Below are 12,145 nucleotides of genomic sequence, written 5' to 3'. Positions count from 1 at the left end.
TAGTCACTGCCTACATTGGATAGAAACTTAGTACTCTCAATACACAGCTCTGCACAAATGCTTGGGAAGGATTCAAGGATAAGAATGAACATAGCTTTCACCTTTTAGGAGTCCGAAGAACAAGCAGTGTATACTATTTTCATTGATGGGCTGAATATTACCATGGTTTAGCCTGTTTATGGATTTGATAGATTATGGATTACTCTGCTCTCCAATATTCTGTTCTCTTGCCAGACACATGGAAGACTACCTATTCCCTTTGTAGTTGGTCTGAATTCCTCTGGCCAGTTGATTAAGAACAGAAAGAGATGCGTGTCCTTCCTGCTCAAAGCATTTAATCACCAGTGTGACATCCCCTCTCTCCTTTCCTCTAGCTAGTGGTTATGGAAGAGGCCTGTATTGAGATTGCAGGATGAACAGATCAAAGTAGCTTAGACTACTGAGTCTTCCTATGGAAGAGAGCCACTCTGGAGCAGCTATCCTGTAGCAAACTTTGCATGAACAAGAATATCGTATACTGTGTGAAGTCATTGAAATGTGGGAGTTGTCACCATAACATAACCCAGCCTACCTTAATTAATACCATAATCAGCCTTGAAAGCCTACGGTCACTCAAAATTTGTGATTTTTTTGGTAAACTATTTTAAAAATTGCTTGCAATGGGGCTAACATGTGGAAGAGATCTCTTAGCTAGTGATGACGTAGCCTGTTCAGACTGCCATGTCTATACCTATAGGATACATCATCTTATTTAATGTTCGAAACATCCAGATGAAGTTGCTAATATCTACAATACGTCTATGGAAGTGATATAATTTTCTGTGAAAGTAGTTTTAAATTGGGAAAATTCCAAAGGTGTCAGGGTATATCATTCAAGAATGTTCAAGTGTGGGCCAGGCGCAGTGGCTCATGCCTGTAATCACAGCACTTTGGGAGGCCAAGGCGGGTGGATCATGAGGTCAGGAGTTTGAGACCAGCCTGGCCAAGATGGTGAAATCCCATCTCTACTAAAAATACAAAAATTAGCCGGGCATGGTGGCGGGCACCTGTAATCCCAGGTACCCGGGAGGCTGAGGCAAGAGAATTGCTTGAACCCGGGAGGCAGAGGTTGCAGTGAGCCGAGATCCTGCCACTGCACTCTAGCCTGGGCTACAGAGCAAGACTCTGTCTCAAAAAAAAATGTTCAAGTGTATGTTGCACTAAAAGGGAACAAATCAACCATCAGTGTCTTTATCCTTTCCCCCCTAACATATATACTCAAAAGCCATTTCACCCTCTTATGTCTTGGTAAAACAGGTGTCCTTTCACTTCTCCTCCTGAATTGCCATCTATGGAGATTTTTTTTCCCCCCAAGTCAACATGCTCCTATTGGAGCCTACCAGCTCCCCTTGGATCCCATGTACTCTGCCACTGCTGATTACCACGGGGACCTTTGGAATCCCTGCTTTTCTCAATTGTGCTACTTCTGTGCTGACCTCAGTAGATAAATGCTGTGGGTTGGGCCCCACCCCTTTTCTCTTTACTGGCCTGTCATAAATCTGTGCTAGTACAGTCAGGCCTGTCATCAACCTTCGTAGTGTCCATTTTTACTCTCCACCCTCTACCTATAGGGTTTTATCCTGTGATCCCCACTTGACTAATTTACAGGCCCATGTAGACCTCAGCAGAAAGTTACTCAAAGATGGCTTTAGTGGGTATAGAATGAAACCAGAGTCTGTTGTGCATTTTTATCTTCAAACTGCATTCCTCTTCTGTCAGCTGAAGTACAGCTTTGTCTCTTCTTTTCCCTGATGTTCAGCGAGTGACTGGTGTATCAAAACCACACGGAATACATTACATGCACATGTATACATTAATCTCATGGACAACTTAAAATTCTCAGAAAAAAACCCAGGCTATCATCATAGTTAAAATTTTTTTTCTAATCACAGTATCATCTTTATTGATTCTCTCTCCTCAGGTATACTAGTGGTTTGCAGTACTGGGCATATCAATGGTTTGTAGTGAGGGGCATGACAACGCCAGTTCCCATAAGTGACTGTTCATCTTCCTCTTTTCCATTTAATTCCAGGATCCCCCAGTGCTTGAAAGATACAGCCCATTAGAGGGCCATCCACCCAATGATGTCCATTTTTTTAGCTACAGTGAAACTCAGATGTGACATTAGAGCTTTTTATTACCTGATGCTCAGAAACACTCTTTTTTTTTTTTGAGACGGAGTCTCACTCTGTCGCCCATGCTGGAGGGCAGTGGCATGATCTCGGCTCACTGCAAGCTCTGCCTCCCGGGTTCAGGCCATTCTCCTGCCTCAGCCTCCAGAGTAGCTGGGACTACAGGTGCCTGCCACCATGCCCGGCTAATTTTTTCTATTTTTAGTAGAGCCGGGGTTTCACCGTGTTAGCCAGGATAGTCTTGATCTCCTGACCTCGTGATCCTCCCGCCTCGGCCTCCCAAAGTGCTGGGATTACAGGCGTGAGCCACCGCGCCTGGCCAGAAACACTCTTAGGTAGTACTTCTTTCTCACATCCCTGTACAGACTATGGCTGGAATTTGAAGCAAGATGAGTTCATCTTCCTAGCCCATTCATTATAAGTCTACCATTAGTTTTACAACAATGATTGTAAAGCTTCTCTCATGTAGACAGGAACTGATATGTGTGCTTCTTCATAGTTTCCTATTATTTGATGATAGTTCATAAAATTCTACAAATGTTTCAGTGCACATGAATTTGGGCAAAGCATGAACCTTTCTGTTTGTCTGACTATAATAAGGGGACGTCTGCCATCAACCCATTTTCTAAATAACAATGAGTACTTTTCCTCTTCCTTCAGTCTGTCATACTTTCTATCACTAAATTATTATTCTCCTTCACACATTCTTGAATTTGAGATCGCAACATTCCCCCCAAATCAAATCAGTTCCTAAGCACATATATTCTTTCCGCGTAACATCTCTAGCGTAACATCTCTAGCCAAACATCTCTTTTCTTCAAACCTTTTCGTGGCTAAATTATTGGGATGACCACCTTAATAATAATCTTAAATCCAGCAGATAGCATGTTAGGAGTATTTAGTAGGCATGAATTCTAAGTGTCTGAGAGGTGCAGTTCTTTGACGTGGCCAATATGTCATGTGGGATAAACCTGTCTGGGAGCGAAGCTATGAATTTAGCTGAGGCTTTCTGAAATGTGGGGTCTCCTACAAGAGCACAGGTGGAAGAGTTTCTTTTTTTTTCTTTTTGCTACTTTGGGAGAAACATTTGTTGCACCCTGTGGAGCTAGAACAGGAGAATTGGGCTCAATAATAGTAAATCTTAAATTTATCTTTATCTTGGATACCTTTCTGATTGTGGCTGATAGCAGATTGGAACCTAGGGAATAACATAAGAACAGCAGTTCTCAGGGTATTTTAAATTAAAGTTGTTTGGGGATTTATCAGGCCTCAGAAGTCTCCTCTAGATAATTCCATCTATGGATTTGGGGATAGAGATTGTTATTCTTATTTTTAATTTGATTTCTGACCTTTCTGCTCATTCTCCCTTTCTTTTCCCAAATATGCCAGTTTTTATTTTGCTCCTCAATAGTTAAAACAAACAATAGGGCAAGCACTTTGAAACAAATGGCTTGGGTTATTTAGGAGTTTTGCCTCTATATACAGTAGTAAGAGGTTACTACTGTATCCCTCTCATATCACTTCAACTCACCCCTCCATCCACAGATAAGATTAAATAATCTTTTCCCCTCTACTGATCAGTTCTTATGTCCTTTAACCACACGTCATTCCCTTCTTGTACTGTTTTAATATTATGCCAGCATTACCATTGGTCCCACTGCCCCTCTACCTGCTACTTTATTCTCTTCCTTTTACTTCTAAAACTATCATCTATTGGCAGCTGAGACCCAAATTTAAATTCTTCCTGGGTACTAGACTTAGGTGGACTACTGGCTCTTTATTTGTACCTCAAAGTCAAAAGATATGGAGCTGAACGTGCAGACCTTCCCCATCAACTGGATCTGTCCCCTGTTCTGAGAAACACATCTTATTTGCAAATGATATCTGCTGTCACATCCACTCAAAGGTTTGGAATCTCTTTGAATGTCCCCTATCTTTGTTCTCTGCATTGAATTATGGATTTGCTCAGCAAATATTTATCGGGCACCAACCATTCTGCTAGGCTCTAGAGATACAAAGATAAATAAAATGGGTGTGTAACCATCACAACATGTTTGCGTTCTTGAGTTTTGGGTCATTATTAAAAGGAGGTACTTATTAAAAGGAAGTACTGTTGTTTCATATGGGTTTACATGAAAGGCATTCAACTGTAGATATCATTCTGTTTCTCATGTCTTCAGCCCTATGCCTTTAAGATATCTCCATGTTGGCTGAGCACGGTGGCTCACACCTGTGATCCCAACACTTTGGGAGGCCAAGGTGGATGGATCACCTGAGGTTAGTAGTTCGATACCAGCCTGGCCAACATGGTGAAACCCTGTCTCTAGTAAAAATACAAAAAATTAGCCAGACACAGTGGTGGGCACCTGTAATTCCAGCTACTCGGGAGGCTGAGGCAGGAGAATCCCTTGAACCCGGGAGGCAGAGGTTGCAGTCAGCCGAGATCATGCCATTGCACTCCAGCCTGGGCAACAAGAGCAAAAGTCCATCTCCACACACACACACACACACAAAAAAAAGATGTCTCCATGTTGATTCATGTAATATTCTGATAGCTAATATAATGAGTGTAATATTCTAATAGATTCTAATATCTGTGCACTGTTTCATTGTGTCCATTCACCCTTTTCAGTGGAGGAGGGTGGATAACTTCCAATTCCACTAGCAGAAACAACATTGAAGTCAGTATATCCCTTCAGGGTCCTATATGAGAATTTCTCTGGGAAATACACCTAGGAGTGGGATTGCTGGGTCGCCATGTACAGTTGTGCTTTACTTGACTAAGCAGTTGCTGAATAGCTAAATGAGCCTTCCACCCACCGATGGTGCATGAGGATCCTGTTTTCTCACATACTATCCTACATGTAGCATGATCCAGTTTTCTAATTTTTGACAATATGATGCATTTCAAATGATGGCTCATTGTTTTAATTTACTTTCTCTAATTACAAATATATTTGAGTGTTCTTTCAATACTTACTGCCACTGAGGTTTCTCCTTCTGAGAGTAGTTTGTTCACATATTTTGTCTGCTTTCTATTGAGCTTTCTGTATTTTTCTTGTTAATATGTGGACCTTTCTAGTGAATTCTAGGTATTTGTACCTTGATGATGTCCAATTTTGCCAATATCTTATCTCAATCTGTCATCTGCCTATTCAGTACCTTTTTTTAATTACTCATCTGCCAATTTTTCTTTGTTGACTCTTATTAAATTGATACCCTTAATTGCAATGTTGTCATAACATTTTCACCTTGTGGTTTATGTTTTTTTGGAGTTATGTTGAAAAAACTTTCTTCTGTATTCATTTATTTTAAGTTCCGGAGTACATGTGCAGGATGTGCACTCTTGATCATAAAGATAGTCTCTTACTTTTTTTCTTCTAAGGTTACAATTTGCTATTAACTATACATTTACTCTACCCATCCATTTGGAGTTCGCTTAACCCAGTTTTATTTGTAATCCATATTGCAAACAAGTTTTCCCTTTTCTGTCTACTAAAGAGTATGTTATTATTATTATTATTATTATTACATAGAGGAGGAAGCAGACGCTTAGAAATTTAAATAATTTGCCTCATAACTTAAGCAAGTAAGAGTCAGAGCTGTGATTTTCATCTAGTTCTTTTAACCTCAAAGTTCTTAAGTGGTCCTTCCTCTTCACCTTCTCTAGAAGCAGTTCCCTTCTATGTTGCAGTCTCCTTGAAGGCAAAGGTTGTGCACTGTCATGTTTTGAAGCCCAGTATCGCTGAGAACAATGACAGACACATGCAGTGGCTCAGTAAGTATTTGCTGGAGTTGCAATATCTTGCTCTATCACTTTCTGTCCTTTTACCCTCTGTAGATTATCATAAAATCTTGTAGAATTGCCTTTTCATCCATTCTGCTGACAAACCATTTCCCCAAAGTGCTGTCATTTGATTAGATTTGCTTCAACATCTGAAAGCTGGACACACTCCAAGGCCTGCTGGTGGAGATTTGACACTGCCATTTGACTTGGAGAATCGTGCTTTGGTGGCGCTAGTGGAATCGGTCCAGTAACTAACGGGAACATCAATGATGGGTTCAAATCTGGGATGCATTAAGGTAATTGCATGAACACGCCAGCTTAGGAAACATGGATTTTCATCTCTGTCTTGATGCTACATTGGTGCCATGTTTCCCGAGGATGCACTCGCAAGCGTAATGAGGGCTGCTGTCTCCTTCTCCAACTGTGCGTTGTTGGAGTGCATAGTATGGGGGGAATTCAGTTCCAGACTTTGGTTTTCTGCCATATACAACAGTATTTGGATGCTTCTGTGACTTTTCCAGGTGTTGGCCGTATCTGACCTAACTTTCTGCCAACTCATAATGCAATGTGGCTCTAGTAAGGAAACTATCAGCCCATCTCCGAGCCTGTTTGCTCATGTATTTCAGTACAACCATCAGCATTTGCCCAGAAGATTGCCTTAGAGGTTTTAGTGGTGGCTGACTCTTTAATGCAAAAGAAACAAAGCTGTCCATCAGAGCAGAATTTATTTTTTATGATGATGATTTGAGATTTGCTTGTTTTAAAAGTAGGGGATAATACAGGAGAAAAAATTAAACAAACGGAAAATATCAGATCACGTCTTCAGTTCTCCATACTACCTGGTGAGATGGAACCCAGCTCTAGAAACTTTTAGCAATACTGATTTACCTTTGCATGTCAGGGTAAATCAGGAATTGGGAGCCAACAGGAGATGCCAGACTGAGGAAGCCTGGAACTTTGTTTTAGGAAGAACCACAGCACCAAAATGAAGATTATTTGTTTATTCTCTCATGTATGAACACAGCACACACTCACTTAGGAACACTGACTATGGACTGGCTGCTAGGGACACAAAAATGCATCAGATGCAACTTCTAATCTGAAGGTATTAGTAGTTTACTCAGAGCTACCAAGTCCATTATTATGAGCACTACTATCTTGCAGGTGTAGGAACTAAAAGTAAGGGAGATTAAGTAACTCACTAAAGTTTACTCAGCTAGCAACTATCAAATCTAGGCGCTAGTTCCAGGACTTCTTTTTTTATTATTATACTTTAAGTTCTGGGATTCATGTTCAGAACATGCAGGTTTGTTACATAGGTATACACGTGCCATGGTGGTTTGCTGCACCCATCAACCCATCAGCTACATTAGGTATTTCTCCTGATGCTTTCCCTCCCCTGGCCCCCCACCCCCTGACAGGCCCCAGTGTGTGATGTTCCCCTCCCTGTGTCCACATGTTCTCATTGTTCAACTCTCACTTATGAGTGAGAACACGTAGTGTTTGGTTTTCTGTTCCTATGTTAGTTTGCTGAGAATGATGGTTTCCAGCTTCATCCATGTCCCTGCAAAGGACATTAACTCATCCTTTTTTATGGATGCATAGTATTCCATGGTGTATATGTGCCACATTTTCTTTATCCAGTCTATCATTGATGGGCATTTGGGTTGGTTCCAAGTATTTGCTATTGTGAACAGTGCTGCAATAAACACAGGTGTGCATGTGTCTTTATAGTAGCATGATTTATAATCCTTTGGGTACATACCCAGTAATGGGATTACTGGGTCAAATGGTATTTCTGGTTGTAGATCCTTGAGGAATCGCCACACTGTCTTCCACAATGGTTGAACTAATTTACACTCCTACCAACAGTGTACTTCTAACTCTAACTCCTGTCCTCTTTGCACAATGATGCAACTATAAAATATCAGCAACCTAATCATAAAGAAACTACAGGAATAAGTAAGAGCTTCATTCACCAGAGATGGAGCTTTAAGACAGGACAGTGATTCACTAAAGAGGCAGAGTATAAAGAGTTTTGCTTGGTAGGAAACAGTTACCAAAGAAGTGGATAAAAGCACAGAATGGAGCCCTTAGCAACAATCTCTATACAATGCCAGGGGACATCTTTTGTCGGACTTTTGCTGTAATCCCCTTCTTGTGACCAGAATTGGTTTTGGAGTTGGGTACCTAGCTGGTGATGAACCAGGCCAAGGGATTTTAAAGCCACTGAGTTTAGAAAGCTAGCTTTAGAAAGCATGGAGCAAACTAGAGATTATTGCATCTTTTATCTAGTTGGTTTTGAAGGAATTTTTTTTAATGACTTCCTCAAGATATTTGGGTACAGATTTTATAGAATAAATACTGTTATCAAATCAACACATACTATTTCTTTTCAAGAACTAAAAGCATCATCAACCCTCAGAGTTAAAAATGATACTTTAACCAACCAAACATTTGCAACCACAAGTTGAACAAAACACAGTATGTTTCATATGTACCAACTATAATTACACAAAATGTAAGGTTTAACTCACAACTGTCATTGGTTTGAGGTGGTTTTGTTCTTCTATACTTTTGTGGGATATCCCTTGGAGACATTGTAATCTAGAAATATGACTTAGCTTAATGGTTAAGAGCAAAGGTATGCAACTTACTATTTGGATTTAAATCTTGGCCTTATCAATTAATAATGTCCTTGAGCAAATTTAGCCTCTGTCTCAGTTTCTGAAGGCATATGACAGTATCTATCTTGTAGGGATATAGTAATGATTCAATGGGTCTCTACAAAGAACACAGGAAAGTGTCTAGCACACAATATGTCTTTTATTAATATTAAGTCTTATTCATGTAGACTAACAAATTCTTTGTAATACTTCCCCAGTTGCAAAAAAAAAATCAGCCTTTTCAAGTCATATACAGTTTTCTTAAGAGTGTCAATTATTTAGTTAGGTATTGCCTTGTTCCAGATGAATTTAAAATATGTAGACATGGAGAATTTCCTTCTTCGTATCCCAAGTGGGCTTGGAATACAATATAGCATACCATTATCTCCTCTCTACAGCCAAATTAAGATCTCGGAGTTCATGGTAGGGCTATGTTCTTTATGTTTATCAACTAATTCTACATCAACCAGGAACATCCAGCACTTATGTATCTGGCTTGGGGCCACGTGTCTATTCCTATTTAATTCTGCCCTAAAGATTCCTGGTCCCAACCAGGGTTATAGTCAGAAGCTAGAGAGGAAGGGCTTTCCAGTTCTCCCTCAGTACCACTGCTGAGGGTAATCCACCTGGAAGCTATGTCAAAGATATCCATTTTAGAGAATTCATTTCCAGGTACATGGAGGTCCTCTTGGCATAGTGTATGGAGTTGGCATAATGTATGGCGATGCATAGGGTGTTCTGGTGGTTGTCCAACTGGCCCTAATGGGATGGGTTTGTTGAGCTATGTGGTGGAGAGACAGATTGACTTGTAGCTCTGTTGTGCATAATACAACCAATCTTTGCATCCTAAGAGACAAAGATGTGGGTCCTAGATGCATCTACCATGCATCAAGATAAACAAAACACTTTATAAAACACATCGACAAATCGCTTTGTTTCTTCATCCTATATCAAATTAAATATATGCTTTGCTCTCAGTTTTGCTATTGGTAGACATGAGTAATATTTAGTTTATCAGCTTAGTTGGGTTTCCAGTTGCACCCAAGAAGACATTGCAAGGGACTATGTATGTCCAATGATTCATAGGAACCCCAATGAATAGAATAATACAGGTATAGGGTACCACAGATAATACTGGATATTACTTTTTGGATTTCTAGAAAAGTCTGTTCTCCCTCACCTTTTTAGGTATCAGAATGCCATATTATGCATTTCTTCTTCTTAGATAAGCAAGAGTCTCTCTCTACAATGCTAGGAGACATTTTAGTTTCTCAGCTTAGTTGGGTTTCCAGTTGCACCCGATAAGACATTGGAAGGGACTATATATGCTTAGTGATTCATAGGGATGAATCATTAGCCATTTCATTTTTGAAAAGTTTTCATATAACAGTCTTAGCAAGAATTCTTTGATTTTTCCACATAATACTGCTTTCTGTCTCTCTTGTTAAAATGTCTATGTATTGAGAAATATTGCAGTTGTTTCCTCTGCGACAGAACCCACTTAACAAGTATTTCCTGAACACATACTATAAGTGAGGCACTATTGTTGAAACTGAGGGCACAACAGTAATACCTATTTGAGATTTTAACTTCCTGAATCTATTATATAATTCTTATTTATAGTGCCTCAGATAACAGAATCATGCTAACAGGCTATTAATAACTAATTTATTGGTCAAACGAATCTAGGTAAGAGAAAATCCATCTTATTTCTCCATATGTTATTGTGCTTTTCATTAAAACAAACTGATTCACAATAGTTTTAATCTGGGAAAAATAAATGTACAAAGTCGCAGTGAATTCATCACATGTCCATTCTTGGTTTCTCTTCATTCTCAACTATCTCTAACTCAAGGCACTCAGCATTCACACATATCTGGCCACAAGCCCTAATGAGTCAGTACAATCACATTTGTTCTTGTGAACTGAATTATTAGCTAATGTTTTCTCCTTTTGCCCAACAAGTATGGAAGAAAAAGTGAGGGTAATTAAGGAGCTATACAATGCCGTTCTTTAGCTATTTGGTCATAAAGTACTTGGCATTGTTTAAATCACTATAAAAATTACTCACTTTATTCCCCACCGGTCAAATTCTCTCATTCCTTCCCAGTAAATCCCATTTAATGTAAAAGTAACTGAATGCAGAATTTATCCAAGCTACCCTTCTCCATAAAAGGCCAAGAATTTAACACCTTGTGGATGATTCCTTTTCCTTGATTTAGGAAGATAAAACTATTTAGGAAGGAATTCCTAGGTCAAACATTATGAGCTTACTGTGGCCTTGAGGTTGTGACCTTCATTGGAACTCATCAAGAGTGTCCTGCCATGTCTTTAACCTTTTAATCTAAACAAGAAGTTAATTTGGGTGTGGGGACTGCGGAGATGTTTATTTGGTTCTTTTTAAAGAATTTTTTTTGTGAATCAGCATTTTGATGTCTTAGAAGTTCTTGATGAATCCCATTACTTAAAAATACAGGATAAGTTATTTTTATAGGGCTTTTAACTAGTTACTGATGTAATTTGCTATGCATTGTTTACCAGTTGATCCCTAAATTACTGTTATCTTTGACATTTTCTTTAAATAAAGGAAGACATTTTGACCTTATGCTTCAAATACGCTATTTCTGTTAAAAAGGAAGAAATGCCAAATGTGAATGGCTGTGTTATTTTTATACTTAGCCTGCTAGTTTCAATTTATATTTACTATGGTTTTAAAAGAATTGAAAGCAAAATGTATAAGGCTTTTGAAATAGATTTGTGTTCATGGTATCCTCTTCATTCCCTGGAAAGACATTTAGGTAGATTTACAAATGAGTTTAAAATTTTACTACACTTTTCAAAAAAAATTAAAGCCCAGATCCTAAGACTTTATGAAATAGATCTCTGTTCCTAGACTCTTCTCTGTTCCTAGACTCTTCTCTGTTCCTGAAAATACATTTCTTGTATTCTTGCAAATGAGTTTAAGATAATTAGCTGACGCTCTAGAAGGAATTTATTAATGGGTTGAGGATGATCACAGGTGATGCTAAGAATGAATGAGCTTGTCTCTTTATTCCATCACATGTGAAATGCTACTGTATCTTTAACTTTGTGTTCAGTGGTAAGGCAGTAAGTAGCAGTGCAAATAGACTATTTCTCATTTCAACTCACACAACCTGGTGAGTGAGTAAGTTTCGATTCAAGGCTAGGAGGGAGGCATTTGAATATTAATCCTTTTCAAAGGAGATTTTTTTTTCTCCCTAACAGTCATAACATTCACATAGTGTGAGATCTTGTGATGTCATAATTCTGGATGTGGCATTCATTTTCTATTTTGACTGGCTTACATGTTATCGTGCTTCTACCCTCATGCTGTGTAAGAATCTCCCTAATGAAGAAAAATCTACCAAGCAAATGAAAAACAGAAAAAGCAGGAGTGGCAATTTTAATTTCAGACCAAACAGACTTTAAACCAATAAAGTTCAAAAAAGACAAAAAAGGGTATTACATAATGGCAGACAGTTTAATTGAACAAGAAGACC

The 12,145-nt window shown here is 39.0% G+C and overlaps 1 protein-coding gene across 1 annotated transcript in view; it reads left to right on the top strand.

Moving 5' to 3' along the window:
* The window catches only part of LOC101131940 (uncharacterized), a 167,225-nt gene that overhangs the window by 88,272 nt on the left and 66,808 nt on the right, over window positions 1–12,145 (top strand).

The sequence above is a fragment of the Gorilla gorilla genome, chromosome 5 (assembly GCF_029281585.2).
Source record: "Gorilla gorilla gorilla isolate KB3781 chromosome 5, NHGRI_mGorGor1-v2.1_pri, whole genome shotgun sequence".
In the NCBI taxonomy this organism is placed as follows: Eukaryota; Metazoa; Chordata; class Mammalia; order Primates; family Hominidae; genus Gorilla; species Gorilla gorilla.
This window is presented reverse-complemented; position numbering and strand designations above follow the sequence as displayed.